Genomic DNA, 17,934 nt, shown 5'->3' with positions numbered 1-17,934 from the left:
ATATGTTTTTCTGTGTCTCGCGTGCTGTTGTACATAAATTCTCCACATTGCTGTCAGTGTTGCAGTGTCCAAATTCTGAATAGGAGCTTAAGGTCTGTTGGTTTTCCTGGGGTTATTAATCAGCAGTTGTCCAACCAATGATTAAATAATAGTGTCATTCTTGTTCTTTTTTTGTGTCCACAGTTTCTTTGCAAGTAAACTACAGCCTGGATTCCTCACAAGTGTTCTCACAGATGAACAGATGAAGAAGCCTGATCCATACACCTCCAGGCCTCCGTGCAGGTGATGGACCATTACTACATCATTGCCTACGATGCCTCAGTAAGTATACAGTTGTCACACCTTTAATTGGATCATTCAAAATTTTGCCCAAAATCTGATCAAAATTAGTTTTCAGCAGCATTGCAGCAGCTTCAACTCAAAATCATCCATTATTTTCTTTAAAAACATTGTATTCTACTCAGTATAAATACCAGTATCTATGTGAGAGAACAAAAAAAAATTACAAACCAAGGTTGAATTTTAAGCAGACTGGTTTTCTCCGAGCTTCATAATTTTAACTTTTTCGGAGAGAGAAAAATCTATAATTTCTTCTTCAGGGGAACAGAGTGACACCAGTCTGACTGTGATTCCCACTGACAGCTACACAATGGACCATGATGTGATAACTTCATACAGCAGTGTGACGCAACTTGACATGACATGACATGACCTATTTTGTCAAGCCCATAAATGAACATTGTATGCATGATCTGAGACCTGACGCATCTCCCGACGCCTCTGGATACTCATGTCTGATGCTGTATGCAAATCTGCTAACCTCGAAGATGCCCTGACTGAAAAACGACGAGACAGAGAGAAAGAAAGAAAGAAAAAAAAGCTGTCTCCTCTGCCTTAAATGCTTTGACCTGACCCAGAGTTTGCTAGCACTGGAGGGCTGTTAATGAATGTGTGGAGTTGGAGAAAAAAGATCACTGTTGACTGAGTTTTCTTTTTCTTTTTTTTAATTGTGTTTATTCCAGGGAGAAAGAGAATGGTCTTGATTAGACATTCAGATTTGAATATAGCAGGTGGCGCAGCAGAGCGGGTGGTGGAAGCAACATCTTGGAGGTCATCCAGGACTCCATTATGAACTGAAGCACGACTGCAGGGGAGAAGAGAAGAAAAGGATGACGAGAAGAGATGGAAGGGGAGACGAGTTCAATTCACGGGCTGATGTTCAGAGGTGGAAGTAAGTGAAGAGACACATGGTGACTTTCACACAGAACAAGCAAATGAGAAGTGGTATTTAGACGAATATTTGATTATGAACAAAGATAATGCACAAGAATGACTCATAACATTGTACTTAGAACAAACCGACAGACAGACAGACAGATAGATGGATAGATAGACAGACATTGAATGTATGTGCCGGACTGACCTCAGTCCACATATGTCTCTAACTAAAACCTCCTGTGAATCACGAAGAGAAATATCAGATGATGGCGACCACAAGAATTTACTGTAATCAAAACTATTCCAAGGCAGTGAAAGGCAGTAGAACCTAAACTATAAAGCAACATTAGCCAATCAGAAGACACAGACGGTGAACCTGTTTTCATTGGCCCAAGTATATCTAATAAGAGGTGAATTCTGAATGTGTTCTTTGGTAGAGGTTATTCTTTTATAGCTGTGTATTTTCAGTGGTCTGACTTGGTTGAGAATGAACAACCAGTCAGCGCTGCATTAAAGCAGTATTAATAGGGTTAGGAAACTTGTTTTTTCTTACAAATGCAGTCTTCAGTTCAGAGGTGTGGGCATGTAATTAAAGAAAAGGAGGATTATAAAATGTGTTTACATGTCAAATTTCTGCTTTTCCTCAGGAGAAAAGCTGATTTTAAGCTGGCTTTAAATGTTAAGCTTTGAGTTTTTCTAACGCAGGACTCCGTTATCCAAACACCTTTGTAGGTGAAGCCAGTTTGGATTTAGACACCAAAAATGACCCAAACATCTTCATTATTCACCTGCGTAAATCTGTGTAGTCCATTCATCGTGGATTAATAGAATATCAGTGGATTATTGCATTGTTCTCAGTCCACTCTCAGATTGATGCTGTGTTTCTAAATCCAGGAGGGCATAGAACAAATGTTTATGTCAGCAGAGAAAAGGCTCGGATTTGATTTCCTGCCAACCTGTTTGCTCCTACGCTGCTGTCACGTCTGTAACTAAGAGGCAGTGACAGCATCCCTTTAGGAAACACTGTTGGTTTTACTGCGTCTCTGTAACACCATCTTCTTCTTTTAGCTTTTCTCTTAGACATGGCTGCTTTCTGGCTGCTTGGCTTTAATCCTGTTCTTGGCCCAAATGTGTTCTGCACACTTCTCACGGTGCAGGATGTTCTCAAGTTTGCCAGAGGCCTTTCAACAGAACCTAGAAACAAAAATATTGTCTGTGTGTGATTTAGTGTGTGTCGGACTTAGATCCCACGTTCCCACCGTGAAATCAACTCTTCACCCACCTTACTGAAAAACACTGTGGGAAAGTTAAAATTAGGGGATCTTTTTTGTAGATTTTACAAACACCTTTCTGAATGTTTCATCCAAATGTGGGTTTCATCTGTTATCATTGTGAATAAGAACGCTGCAGGACCACGCCTAGACCTAGATAATCTGACACCTTGGTTTGTTTGCTCATTATTATTCTGAGCTCAATCTGTAAAGAATATGATATTGAGATTTTTCAAATACACTTTACTATAAAGATCACGTGGACATGTGGGAGAGTGGAGGGAAGCAAGACTTGTGAGTCATCCTGATGCAGTACTGGTCTGGATAAAATTTGCGTGAGCACTATGTTCAAAAATGTTTCAAATGTTTGCTACTTTCCTAATGACTAATTGACCGAGGAGGAACTGACAAATGAACTGTTGTATCAAGCCAGGTCCTGGTGGCATGCGTTTGAACTTTATTTTGGTTTAATCCACAGCTGGCTCTACTTTAAGTTCAGAGCTCCTGTGGTCAAAGATGGCCAGCTTGTTGTAATGTCACCGCTCATTTCATGAAGTGATTATGAATCTTCCAACTCCCCAGTGGATGTCATAAATCAGTTTTGGTGCCAATGCCATTGTTTGGCAAAAACAATGGTGATCATTTGACACCATATGTAGTGCTAATAGAAGAGGTTTTTTTTTTTTTTTTTTAAGAGAGCCTATTGTAGGCAACCTCTGCTGGAAGGATGGTCTGTAATATAAGTAAAGGAACGTAGTTGCTGTTTCTATCTGCCTTATTAGGATGGGGTGGAGCATTGGTGTTTAGTTTCTGTGAGAAAAGCTTTTTAGCCCTTGTATTGGGCTGGTGTTGAACCCAGTGGGGTACAGTCGGGGTAATGACTTGTTATTGGATCTCAGTTAGTGATGGAGAAATGATCATCGACACGGTCTGAAACGTGACTGTTGACATCTGATTGTTCTTGTTGTGTGTTATAACACGCTGTCTGTCCTAACTACAGGTGACTGTTTGATTTGTTTCAAGGCAGTTTTTGGAACTTAGAGTTGACATCGTCCTGCAGTCGAAATGTCTGTGGCACCTTTTTTTCCTTCAACAGTATTTTGTCCTGTTGTATGGCTTGCAACTAATAGTAAATATCTCCTGGAGTGTGTCATCACCCAAGGCTGACGTTTGGGATTTTTTTAACCTTTAATATTCAAATTCCACTTCAGAAACTGTCCTACTTTGACATAAAGTAAATCCATGCTGGAGAATACAGACTTTGAAAATGTGGTGGAAATTGTAACTCCACTCTGGCTACCGCTGAAACTTGTGTTAGTCAAACCTCTTTACACATTGGCCAGGACACTCTCTATTTTTGTGCCTTGCCTACCTTTCACACTTCTTCGTCTCTTTTTCAACCAAATAACACTGCCTCGCAACTATCCACGCGCACACACACACACACTCTGCAGTGGCTTTCAGGTATTCATCCACACTTTGACGGAGAGACTGTGTGAAGGCTCCAGAGGACCGTTTGAGCTCACTCACCACACAGTGTTAGCAGCAGCTAAATTGGGTTCGGTGGCGGAGGCTGAGTCTTCACTCCTGGGGGGACGAGTGGGAGTCTGGAAGCCGATCAGACAGGACCCAGTGCTGGTGGGCAGAGAAGCTGCCACCTCCACCTGGACTCTGAGGGTAGATAGTGGTGCATCTGGCAGCAAGCCTTTTAGTCACACTCAGACTGAATCATACTTGGATTTACTCATCATCATTCTTTGTCTTTTTTTTTTTAAATTTATGCTTTTATCTTGTTGCAATTGAAGTCAATTTAAAACAAATGATCCTGCGCTGTGTATTATTACTTTATTTACTGACACCATTAACGAAGACAGACTAACATTTGAACCTTTTAGAATGAAAGGAGGGTTAAGTATGTATGTATGTATTTAATCTTTATCTACCAAGCCGTGCAGTCGTCCCGTAGTGGCTCCTTGTTTCCTAAGTCCTAATTTTGCAACATACACCGAAACCTGGGAACTGATCTTCGTACGTATCTGAGTACGTAATGGTGAAGTTTAAGGATGTTATAAAAACCCTGACACAAAACCGAATATGAACAGTCGTTTTTCTCATCGGAATGAGGCAACAAGACTTTCTTAATAAATTCATATGTAGAGGGTGTGAGTACGTAATGGTGAAGTTTAAGGATGTTGTATACAGAGGACCCTCTGTACTAGTACAGCTGCAGTGCAAAAACTGAAATTAGAAGAAATGTACAGTTTTTACATACATGTAAAACAAGTAGATTTAGAATCGAACAACTGACCTTACTGTAAGGCAAGCACGCGTACCATCTCTCCACCTTGTAGTCCCTTGTTCAAATAATGTTCAATACCGGACATATATCACATTCAGTGTCCATTATTGGTCTTATCTGCCACTATTGTCTGCCACATTTTTCATCATTCTCCCTCTGTCTCTTCTTCTACTTTTGCTCCATCACCAAGGGTTCCTTCCAGAAATACCAGAGTATTTCACAGGGCTAAGTGTCGTGACGGCCTGTGGCTGGCTGCTAGGAAAATCAAAAAATACTCTGAGAGCCACCAGCTCTGTTAGTCTTAAGTTAAAAGGCTGCTTGGTTGCGGTGTTACACTTATAGGATTTCACTCAGGGATCCCTGCAGTTTGGGGGGGGGGGGGGGGGGGGGGTGGCTCTATCTGAACATGCAGACATCTCAATTAGTCGAGGAGGGTACAGCCTAGCAGGGGAAGGACACCACGGCTCTGAGTGGATTTGGGAGCCAGCGTGCTGGGAACAAAAACAGGAAGAAGCCAGAAATCAACTTAGGTAGGAGTAGGAGTCAGGACACAGACAGTTGACTGTGGAGTTCTCATCTGTTTGTTTATGAGTTATTATAAGTTCTGACCACCTTCTCATGTCATGTTCCAGAAACTGCTCGGCCAGACTGAATCATTTTTCTTTCTACTATTTCTCTGAAATTTCAAGATTATATAAGTAGCCTAAGGTCTTTAAATATATTGGACATATATTTGTACTTAAATATATATGTTTTTGTGGGGTGTTGTTGTGTGTTTCTGGCTGACAAAGACGCAAGAGGGGCTCAACGTATAACAGATTATATGTTATTTTTGACACTGCTCTGAACTTCTGAGGTGTTTCAGTCTGACATTCATCTACCATGTCTTGTTGGTCCTGATATATTCTCAAAGTTACTGCAAATCAAAGATTAATAATCTACACCTTACATTTTATTTCTTTAAGCAGTTTTCAGAAGCCTCTGTCTTCTGGACCCCTTTTCTTTCCCATAAGTCTGTTTCTTCGTCTGTCTTTGACAACATCACTATTATTTGCAGCATCCTCTGTTACGTCTGAGCCACTAGAGCTCCAACAGCCTGGGAGTGGGAATGAAGGGGCCCCAGTCAGTCAAAGTTCAAAAACAGCCCACTCTGTGTCAAGTGGGAATCCACTGGAAGGATAATCCTTGTCTTCTCTGTCACAAGAGGAACAGAATGTGGAGGAGAAGGGCAGACACGGCAGACTGGGAGAGAATTAAAAAAAAAACGTCAGTCAAAGGAAGCCAATAGTCTGAGGTGATTGCACCACAGTCTAAGCCGTATCACAGACTGAGGTGTTCCTTAGCTGCTTAAGAGAAAATTGTGTTGCATCAGTTTATACATAAATTAAATCAAATTTTATTTTCTTGGAGTCTCCAAAAAAAAAAAAAAAAAAAAAAGCAATATTGGAACAGAATTTTCTGTAGGAGCAATTGCCTGAGGCTGTAAGATTCCTGGAAACCCAAGAGAACTTCACACCATCTGAGTCCTAATCACCTGATATATGTAGTCGCCTCCTCCTTGGATAGTTACTGTGTTTAATAATAGTCTGTCCTATCTGGGAATTTTTGGAAACAATCAAGAGTGGATTTTTATTTTTAATATCTTCCCATTTCAAAGATTTGTGATGACACGGCGTCACATATAAGTGTGATTGATAACTTAAATGTTGCCAATTACGTCACCTCAGCTCTAATTTGGGTTTGTGCTATTGGTTATCCATTTCCCTTAATATCTCTCCATTATCCTGTAATCTGATCTTGTGTACGAAAGAGATGCAAAACTAGAGATACAGACACATGATGTAAACAAAAAAAAATTAAGACTCAGGCGGTCCTCGACCTAAGTCAGGGTTCCATCCTTACGTGATGACATATTCCTCTGCTCTGTCTGTCATTTAGCTCTCTGTCTGTAGTTGGCGAGGTTTGATGGAACAAGACTTTTTAAATCAATTTATGGGAGATGGCAACATAACGGCGAAACCCTGTAGGTCGAGGAAGTCATAAACCGAGCACCCTCCTGTATAGGACCACTAATCTGCAACTGGTTAAACTCAAACAAAGTACAGTGACATCCGACAGTGGTTTCTAAATGTATGGCTCATGCTACTGTCAGAATGTACAGACCGTCGTCACCAGCCTCAGACTGTTGTGTAAACAGCTGTGCAGACATGCCTTATTTATTAGTAAGTTAACCCCACTAGACCAATTTGTTCAATTCAACAATGCGTGTTACAAGAAGCCTCTGAAGAGCAGTGTATGGGGCTTTAGATGTAGGAACCATGTTCCTACATTAACCTCACAGCCAATGGAGACACCGCCTTAAAAATCTGCGGCGTTTTTTTTTCCTGCTTCACTTTCATGGTGTTCCTTGTGGAGAAACACATACACTGCACTTTGATGTCCTTTATTCGTGCGTGTGTGTGCGCGCGTGTGTGTGTTTCACAGCCGGGACCTGTCCCACAGGAGTGCTGCTTCATCAAGTCTGCTAGTGAGAAGCAAAGGGCATCATCATTAGATTAGTCTCTGATCACTCTCCCTGAGTAATTATCCTGCTGCCCGGGCTCCTGCAGCCTGCAGACTTAATTGATTTAATAGAGTCAGTTCTCTCAGCACGTCTCTACCTCACTGCTAATTCTTCTTTCGTTTCTTTTTTTTATCAAGAGCTCATTTCCCACCAAATCAGAGATTAGAATTTGATTCAATCTTCAATGTTTAAAGCCTTGGCCTTGACAATGTGGCTTATTCTTCTTTTCTTTTTTCTTTTTGATGGTCTCTTTCTTTTGATAACCTTTTAAAATTGTATTACGTTACTTATTTTTGCTGAACAAACCTTCTGAAATGAAAAACTTTGCTTTAACACTGAAAGGTGTTGTATCAATGTCTTTGTCAAGAGGCTGTGGTGCTTCAACCCTCTACAGCATGTTAGCTCTTCTTCTGGAAATACACCTGAGATACTGTGTTAACGTCAACTCTTTTTGTTTCTGGTTTCCATCAAAGCTGTTTTATCCACAGCAAGTATTATATTTAGGGCTGTCAATATTAACTGGCAAAAATCACATGAATTATGCAAATTATACTACTACAGTGATCCTTCTATTGCAGTAGTTGCGTCCCAAGACCCACCTTAAAATGAGAAAAATCGTGAAGTAGAGGCGGGATAGTTATTATATTAATTACGTTTATTTTTACCAGTTACGAACCCCCAACTCCCCACACTGTTATTAACAGTCGAACAACAACAACATTGCCCTCCTGTGTCCAAAGTCATCACCCTAAATTAATTAAATACTCACAGATCTTAGATTTTCCAACCCAAATCTCATTTACCCGTACGTACTTTACATGTTTAATATATATATTATATATTATTATATTCTGTTTTTCCCTTTTTAGGTTCAAAAATAATGAAAATATTGGGAAGATCAGATACCACCAGTGGGTACTATGTGTTGCTAACAAGATAAATAGCGGTCACTTTGTCCGTCTTGTCTATTTAGATACAGTATATAGATATGAGTATTTTGCTAACCTCAGTTGTTGCCCTTTTTCTTTGGTCTGTTCTTGTAATGACTTAATGATGAACTGGGCTCCAAACTTGACCCTACGTTCTCCACTGATTCTGCGGCGTTTTGAAAAATGAAGCACACGTGATTGGAGTAAACACTCCCGTACAGTAACCTTTGCACGGGCTTCTGGGTGTGCGTGGCTCACAGTGATGTAGATGTCTGTTCTCTCTCTCTCTCTGCCTGCTGTCAGATGATGATGACTCCACAGCTGCGTGATCATCTTTGGCATATTGATTTGCCTTGTTTAAAGATTGACTCTGACATGAGCAGCACCGGCAGATGCTGGGGCTAAGTGGTATCAGCAGCCATGAATATCACATGGCTGGGGGCAAATGCTCAGCCTTATCGCTGCTTAATGAACCGCTAAGAGAGAATCAGTGCCATTTTCTCACCTCTCTGCATCTGGGATGAATCATAAGTGTGTTTCCTGCCAGCCTGTCTGCACTTGATTCACAGAGTTTTTACTGGACGCAGGTTTTGGATATGGATGCCTGGAAACTGTGCTCCCTGCAGGGCAGCGGCTGTGGCTTCAGCACCCCTGGTAATTAAATATAAAGCATAAGCAAAACAAGCATGAGCAGCAACATGCACACACACACACATACAAACACACACACACCCAAATATACATGGCCTTAAGCACAAGCGCTTGCTGAGCTACATGAGATAATGAGGCCTCAGTGCAATTACCAAAATCAAGGAGGCAGGTTTGGGCATATTCAGCCCTGCTTGGTGCACGCTGCCTAATGTGACATGCTAATTGGACTGAGCACCAGGACACACAGAGACAGATGCAGCCTCAGGGAGGAGACTGAGTCGGGCCTCTGAAGGCCTGGACACCCAAAGACAGGCAGCAGTCACCTCCATGTCAATGCCTTTATGACTAAGGACAAAATGGATGCTGCCAGGCATGATGCTTAATTTGAAAATTAATGGGCCATGAGATTTTCTCTACCACTTAAGACACTTTGCAGCTCCGGTGCAGCTGCCTCCATGCTGCACTTTCCCCCTGCCTGAGTTTACGGCCCTTCAGATGGGGAGACCTTGCCTACGCTGCAGTAAATGCATGGCTAATTTGATTCAAAGCCGCGGTTGCTGTGCCCTTGTTGCTGTTTTTTATTTCTGCTCTACGGCAGTACTTAATGAGGGATTTACAGTTTTGAGATTAGGTCAGTAACAAGAACACTTAATCTAACGCCATAATCAGGGACATCAAAGGCTCTTAAGAAAGGTATTATTCAAAGAGCCTGAAAGTCAGGTTAATACTGGCCTTAAAGCTACAGTACTGCTAGAAAAGCACAAGGGGGGAGTATTGCTGAAAACTGCTCACTAAAGGTGACAGGTTATCTAAAAATGTGTGGTCTTACTGCAAAAAAGTCAAAGAAAGACATTCTTTATTTAACAATATTTTTTTTACTATTAAAAAAAATCTTGTTAAGCACATCATGATTTAGGAACATCATTTTATATTCAGTTCATAATGTTTTTTTTTTCAAATATTCGATATCATTTAAGTTGTAATTTATACATAACAGTTACAGAAATGTTCAATATTACTCTACAAAACCTGTTACTGTTGAGGCATTGGATTCTTGCAGAGGAAAGACCTTTGACCCTTGTAGCTAGTTTAGATTGATTGATTCCTTTTAATAATATTTTTGCAGTTTTTTGCAGTGCAATTTAATCTATTTTTAAAAGCACTGCCGTGAAATTACAGCCATATAAATATAATAATTTTGTCTCCAAAGGTTTTAGGAATAACGAGCTTGAGTCACAGAAATTAGAGCAGTAGAAATGTTTCCTCCTTCTCCTCCACCATCAGTCCTGTGTTTCGTCTCTGTGTGTCCTTTATCAGTGGCTGACACGGAGTAGTGAGTAATACTACGCTACAAAGACTTTTTTTGTGTGTAATTATTTCTTCGCACTCTCCAGGTCAATAAAGTCAACCCAATTTTTTATCACAATTCTACCCCCTCATGTGATGATGAGTCATTTGCGAAATGATACATAATTAGAAGTAATATTTTGTCATTTGTGCTCAGAATGAGGTTCTGATTTAACACAGTGTGCGCTGGTGTGTGTGGAGGTTGTATCTTTAGACTGTCTGAACATGGTTGTCTCCAGGAACTGTCAGAAATGTCACATGTTGTAGTCGGGTCGTCTGAATCTTTATTGCCTAATGTTGTGGCATACATTATAATAATACATATTTTAAGTGGAAACAATATTTTTTTAGGTGACTAAAGTAGTTAAAAATTAGTTGAGTCACAGTAGTGTTTTAAGAATTTCCCGAAAAAAATAGTTTAATTTTTTTATATAATTTACAGATACTTGTTTAAAACAAGCCATGAATGATTTCAGTGAAGAGTCCAAAGAGCGGCTCTGGCCAATTAGCTTCTGTTTGACCCCAGCTGGGAGGTCAAGTGGTGTGAGCCCTAGTGTGTCTCAGGGAGATGTAGAGCTTCACTCCTGCTGTCCTGTGCTCCCACAAGGATGATCTCTAACCTCTCTTCATCCACACTCTCCCCTCCCTTCTTCCCTTCACTTACTTCTCCTTCCCCTCGTCTGCTCATCATATTGAATAATCACAGGGCCTCCGCGAGGAGGAGGGCAGGGCTCCACGACAACTTGTCAACTCCTGCCTGTTGTCTGTGAACCTCAAGTGTGAGCTCCGGGCCAATGTCATCGGTCTTACGGCTGTGGATTAGTCATTTTGGTACCAGAAATGTACGTCTATATTATATTTTTGTAGGTTTCCTGACATTAACCTGACTCACCTGCTGACTTAACAATAATAAGCCACAGTATTTTAAAGGGACAGTTGTTTTTTTACAAAGTACTATGAGAAGAACATTTTAATTCAATTAAAATAATGGAAATTAAAATATCCTCAAAACAAAACATTTTTAACAGACAAACATGCATTCTGAAAAAACTCCAGCAGATCCAGACTGAGAGAAAGAAGGAGAAGGGTGAGGAAAGAGGGGAGGAAAGAGGGGAGGAAAGACAACTCCATAATATATAGAGTACAGTCAGACAAGCTGTTACAATGCAAATAGTACCGGTGCCGTAGGAACTTTATCATGACTACTTTTACTACTAGTAGTAATACAACTACTACTAATACCAATATTATATTATTACCTGTACAGTATCTCTTTTCCTTTATCACTGTATCAGCCTTCCCCTCAGTCAGGGACCAGTGTGTTAGTGGTTTGTGTGATTTGGTGCAGTGTTTATTCCTGGTACAACCCTCCTGCCTGAGTCCAGGTGGATCAGACCAGTAGACAATGTGTAAACCACTCCCTACAATGTTCTAGACTGCTGCAGTCAGACCCTCAAACTGCTCATTACATCAGAAGAATCAAGGTTTCTCTTTGAAGTTCTGTTGAACATGTTCTCATTACTGGCACCCCATTAAATATGGAACATTATGAAGTCCTGGGCAGAGGACTGTAATTGTCTTAGATGTCTTTAGGACAGGGGGAGGAACATGGATATGAAGGGGGTGAGATGGAGAGGGGGAGGTTCAGAAATGTTGAGGCTAATATGTACTTAACCTGCCAGCAGTTGTATTTGCAGTAGTGAGACCTGCTATGATGTATGGTTTAAAGTCAGTGGATCTTTCTAGTAGACAAAAGGAGGCAGATTTGGAGGCAGGATCAGATCAGATGGACAGTTAAGGTGGAGCAGCGTGGAGATGAAGTCAGAGAGGAGAGGTGGAGATGGTTTGGACGGATGTTGGAAATGGAGCTTTTAGGCAAGAGAAGAGAAAGACCTCAGAGATTAGTTGATGTGGTAAAAGAAGACAAGGTTATGATTGGTGTAAAAGTAGAGGTGGGAGATGATGGTGATGGATGCAGATAATCCGCTGTGGCAACCCCTGTAGGGAACAGACGAGAGAAGAAGGGTTGTTTTTTTTCCTTGACATGGTGATATAACCAGTGGTGTTACTTCATTTCAGTAGTACAACTTTTCAGGTACTGTATGTTCTTAATCAGTGTATGCCATTTCCAAATCACTCCCAGGACCTGATTTTTTTTTTTTTTTTTCAATTTTCTGCCTTGGTGCTGAGCCTTATTTGCTCGCATTTTCCCAGGGTGCAAATTGAGAAAATAAGGTGGTCTAGTAGCTGAGAGCCCAGTGTGCCCGGGCTCAGCCACCTTCTTCAGGAAGAGGTAGATAAGTGCATGATGTGCAGGATACATTCAGATTGGCCTGTTTATTTCACTGTTTCTCTGTCGCTCCGCTGTAGCTCCTGTTGCTAATCACAGCTATGGGACTAAAGATCTTCAGCTAATGTAAGGCAAGCTGAGAGAAAAGTCCTGACATTTGTTGCTTTACACGAGAACGTGATGAACAATTAGGTAAAAAGCAGTGAAGTACTACCTCAGCCGACGGAGCAGTGATATAATTGAGGTTGCGAAAGCAAAGCTATAGGCGATAAAAAACCCTGCTTCATCCTACATATGAGTAAAGGCCTTACACCTCTCTGTCCTAAATTAACCATTAAAAAACCTATACCCAAGGGTGAGGGCACTGGATTGGTAGTCACAGATGCTGCATCAGTCTAAACAGCTCAGATCACACCAGACTGGACATTAGAGGTACAGTATCAGCACATTAGAACTGAGCCATGGTAGATGCAGAAATATGATATAAGATAAACAAAGCTTTCAGAGGGTCCTCGGTCCGACCCCTGGGGGAATCGCCTCTTGTTGGGCAGCCTGTGAGCTACAAGCACATACTTCATGGCGCCTCCAGTGGCAGCCTTTGTTGGTTACTCACACAGAGAATATTTCCCATTGTGGAAGGGATTTTTTTTGTGTTAAATCATATTCATTTACAGACACCATACACAGCAATGATTAATAAACTTAACTATATGCATTGGTATTGCAGTTTTCCACTTAGCTCAAACACATATAAATAAGTAACTTTGTTTTTAAACACTGGGTCGCGCTACAATCCAGAGCCAAGTTTAAGATGTTTCCATCAAAAAAAAAAAGTAAAAAGAGAAGCTCTAATATATGTTGGCTCCTGTGTTCCAACTTTGTCTTAGGACAGTGAAGGCATCACTGGCTTTGGTTAGACTGAAAGGCTTCAAGACTGTTTTTTTCTTGATTCTAAGTGGATGATTTGGGGAGGGGCGGCGGTGAGGGCTGTACTCTGTCTGTGGGCTATCTATGGTGTATTTACATGGAGTTAATGAGCCTCCATTGCCACATTACCATTTATCTAGACCTGAGAGCAGCGCCGAGTAGTTGTGGTGTGTAGCTGGATGAAGACTAACTGTAAATCTAAGGGCTTTAACCAGACAGGATAAAAAAAAAAAAGGGTAAATAAACCTACGTATGTACTGTATTAAATCATATGGACGTTGGATTGACTGTTAGAGTTTCTGAACACAGTTCACAGAACACTCAGATACCATGCTTCATTTATGTTATCGTCTGGCACAAGTGTTGTCATCTGTTTTTCTATTCCTCCCAAAGAGCCCAGATGGACCGTCGGTGGGGTGGCGGGCTTCTGCTCATCAGAACTCACAACATCATCAGGCGGAACACAGACATTTCTGTGGCACGTTATTTGCAACAAAGCTGCTTGATTACACCTCCTGCACTTTTCTTTCCATGTAATGGAACAATTAGTTGCGCTGTGTGCTGCTTGTTTATCCGCCCACTCACCCCAAAATGGCAAAAATTGGAGTAATTGTGCTCACTCACCTGCAGCTACTTAGAGAGAAGCCACAGGCACAAATGGCTGAAAGAGTGGAGAAAGGCTGCACTCATTATTAGATAAACCCTCTCTCTTCCTCTGCATCTCCCTGCAGCGGGTCTCATGTCAGTGTACGTGTCCTTCTGCTTTTAGCTCCACTGCATGATGATATATGTAAATACACCATATGGACCACAGCAACAACGCAGGAGTCAGGCACGTGCAACAAGCTCGCAAGACACTTATTATATCAATAATAAATCTTTAACTTTATCTGAAGGGAAGCTCAACAGTTAGACATCATCAAGGCTTGGTCGGAGGCATCAGTGCATCTCAGAAGACATTTTCAAATGTCACAAAAAGATTGATGTCGTAGTGAGGTTCTCTGAAATCTTAGAAGGGTCTATTGGAAAAAATACTAACCAGCTGAAACAATGAAATATGTCTATTATGAAACAGCATTTTGACAAATCAGTTCAATAAAACATTCAATCTTGGTAAGCTAAAAGTGAACAACAAGTAAGCTAACTCTAGCTCCTAACTCTATCTTAAATATAACAAAAGTGTAGCTAAGACAAAAACAAACTTAGCTAACGTTCCTGAATCAGAACATAACTTAAGTAACCCAGCAAAAATTAGGGAGGAAATTACCAATAACTGCCAGACTACAATTGTTCAGGCAGAAATAGGTATACGATAGCAAAGAAGTTAACTATAAAATTAATCATGAAGTTAGCTTAAAAACTACAAATGAGGTGAAATTGGTGGTATAATAAACTTGCTACAAAAAAAGAAAAAACAACAACAACAAAACAACGTTGTCACTCTCAGCAAAATACAGCATTGAACATAGAAGGAAACTAGCTTGGAAAAAATAAAACATAGTCTAGGTGACAGTCTTGTACAAACCAGCAGACACACAGATTTAATGTGTTTTGTGTGCATATAATTACACCTTTCACTGTAAGAGAATGCTTTGAAAAAGTAACAGTAACAGTGTACACGGTGACGAGATTATTGCACATATTGTTGCTCCGATGTATTGTACGGTCACATACTGGGATATACCGTATAATTGAGAAGTACAGATTCAAAGAAAGTACCATGTGATGTGTGACGTAATTACAGTGATTAGAATATTTCATTGTTGGAGCGTTCTACACAGACTGGCTGTTAAATAGACTGAGGCAAGCAGATTTAAGGACCTTCACCTACTGACTGTAGTTTGACGGGATATTATTCACTTACCTTTTTAACAATTTATACTAATATTAGATTAGAAGCCAATGTATGTGTGTATTGTTTATTGTACTGTACATGTTCCTTTGGGGACTTAAGGATCAATAACCTGCCTTTATAGCACCACCTGTAGAATCTCAGTTTTAGCCTGTCTTAGAATCTCAGAAATGTCCCAAGTCAGTTAGATCTTCCATATTCGAGATAATATTGATTGAGGAGTAACATTTGAGACAGATGGAAAAATGTGTAAAACTCCCCCCGTCCAGTCATTTAAGGGTCACTGGACTAAAAAGGAAGAACAATACATACTTTTGCATCCAAAGTACTCATACATTCAGGAATTCAAATGAACTTGAGCAGCTCACACACAAAGGACTAGTCGTGAATGTGGGTGTCAGCGGCTTCATTCACTACTGACACCATCACTGTCACCTCCAGACTCCCTGGGCCGTGTATGAGAAATCACCTCCCTCTGATTCACTGGTAAAAACAACAGTTAATAGCTGTATCCCTCTCCTCTTTGTCTATAACACAAAGCACAGTCATTATTTAAACTCCAAAATTTATGGGTTTTTTTTCCATATGACCGATATAGGTGAACATGACTGTTGTATAGTTTTTGAAAATAATTATAGAAAATTATAGAAACTAATTTTATAAAACTTTATGGTTTTTTTTGTCATATATACTGTATGTATGTATATATATATACATATATACTGCGTATATATAATTGGTTTGAGAAGTTGTAATAGAGTTAACCACAGCAGTAGCAGATATAATACTATACATATACTTTACATACAAATACTATGGCCAGAGATACTCGACATTGATTTCTCTCTTTTATGATGTTTGAATGGCGTCTGGGAGCCAGTTGATTCCACTGAGGTCCCATTCAGTTAACATTAAAGGAAGTACTCAGCCTCTCAGATGTCGACTACTTACTCATATTTTTTATGGTAAAAAGGTAATCTTCCAATTACATATATATTTGAAGAGATTTTCTGAGCAGTTAGAAAAGCTATTTCTGTGGCAGTTTTTATACTTCAGCCATGGCTGCCACTTTTTTTACAAGATGATTATTGTTATTGTTATTATTATTATAATTAGTATTATTAATAGTAGTAGTAGTAGTATTTATAAGCTTGGGTTAATGTTTTCATTGTTGGTCTTTAGGAAATTCAGCTACTTCTGCATAACAGCATTAGCTTTGCAGATTTTGCATTTTGGATTTCTGTATTGACATTTAGGATTGGCATTTGTTCTTTTAATTTTGAAACTACTGCTCCATGTTTTTGTCCCAAGCCATTTATTTCACAAACTGAATGTGAAACTAATTCAAAGCCATTGAGTTTTGTTGTCTAACAGCTCTATGGCCCTGGTTGACGTATGTGGTCATTCAACAGTTATAGACACCAGGAAGTCAACTGAAACTGTGGACCTTTGGATCTTTGAAAGGACTTCTTCTCCTGTCTGTCTTATTGAGTTGGAGTCAATATTTGTCCCCAGGGTTTTCTAAAGCTGCTGTCCAAGGTGCTGAAGTAACAGATCAATTTTTGTTCATTTCTTGTTATTTAATTTTATATTCTCAACCCATTTTATTTCATTCACTGCCCGTATTATCTTCATAACATTTGTTTTTAAGATCCAAACAGTCACATAATCTATTTAAAAAAAAACAGTCAGTTACTGAGTAAAACTTTATATAATTTCCATTTTGGAAATATTCTCGTGAATAACCAATAATATCAAATAAGCTTCCCTCTATGGTCATTCCATAACAGTACCATACAGTGCATGTGCATTTTTCCTCTGACCATGCTGGCACCACCTGCCTCCATGAGGGCGCCATGTCATCTTGGAGTTGACTCCCCTCTGACTGATGTGAAGGCGTCTACCCGGAGGTTGAATGTCTGATGGTTTATTTATGTCCAGACGCATGAATCTTTAAAACACGTGCAATTTGTTAATCCCACAGAAGTGGTAGTGAAAGATGAGACCCTGCGACGGCCCAGTCTGGTCAGCTCTCTCGTGTGCTTCTCTGCTTGACAGGAATTCGGCACAGCCACCCAATTAACTGATCTGGTCTGATCAAAAAATAAGAGTGAGAGAATGCATAGAGAAGGCCTTGTGTGTGTGTGATTCCTCACTGAGTGTGTGTGTGTGTGCAGCTGTGTAAGATTACAGGCAGCTAATGATGGGCTTAACCTAATTATTATGGATTTTAGCCTCTTTTTTTCAGTAGCTCCTCACAATGTGCATGCTTTATGATCCACTGGGAATATGACCAACTGGACCAAAAAGGTTAACTCAACCCAAGTTCCACAAAGAACTGCATAGTTCCATTCTGACAGGGGCTGAAATACCTTTTTCTTGCAGAGTTTATTACTGACCCCCTGCAGCGTGAAACCTACTGTATTACATTCCACTGTGACCAGAAGAGAAAGGCGCATAGAGATGCCAGGTGTGAGATCTAGGGAGAAAAAAAAGATATAATGACATCAGTTTTAATAAGCTCCTGCCATTTTAGAAAGCTCCAACAGGAGGCACAACCATAAAGAGCTGTGGGGCGTTTGAGTCA

General features: G+C 40.2%; 1 long non-coding RNA gene across 3 annotated transcripts in view; it reads left to right on the top strand.

Annotated features, from left to right (window-relative positions):
* Window positions 1-37: 37 nt before the first annotated feature.
* Window positions 38-17,934, top strand: part of LOC112487653 (uncharacterized) — a 54,956-nt gene continuing 37,059 nt past the window's right edge. For all 3 annotated transcript variants that reach the window (XR_003050962.1, XR_003050960.1, XR_003050961.1), the window contains exons 1-2: window positions 38-321; window positions 1,023-1,231. This is a non-coding gene — a long non-coding RNA (uncharacterized LOC112487653). The remainder of the gene's footprint in view (window positions 322-1,022; window positions 1,232-17,934) is intronic.

This window comes from Cynoglossus semilaevis, chromosome 10, assembly GCF_000523025.1.
Source record: "Cynoglossus semilaevis isolate Cse_v1.0 chromosome 10, Cse_v1.0, whole genome shotgun sequence".
Lineage (NCBI taxonomy): Eukaryota > Metazoa > Chordata > Actinopteri > Pleuronectiformes > Cynoglossidae > Cynoglossus > Cynoglossus semilaevis.
This window is presented reverse-complemented; position numbering and strand designations above follow the sequence as displayed.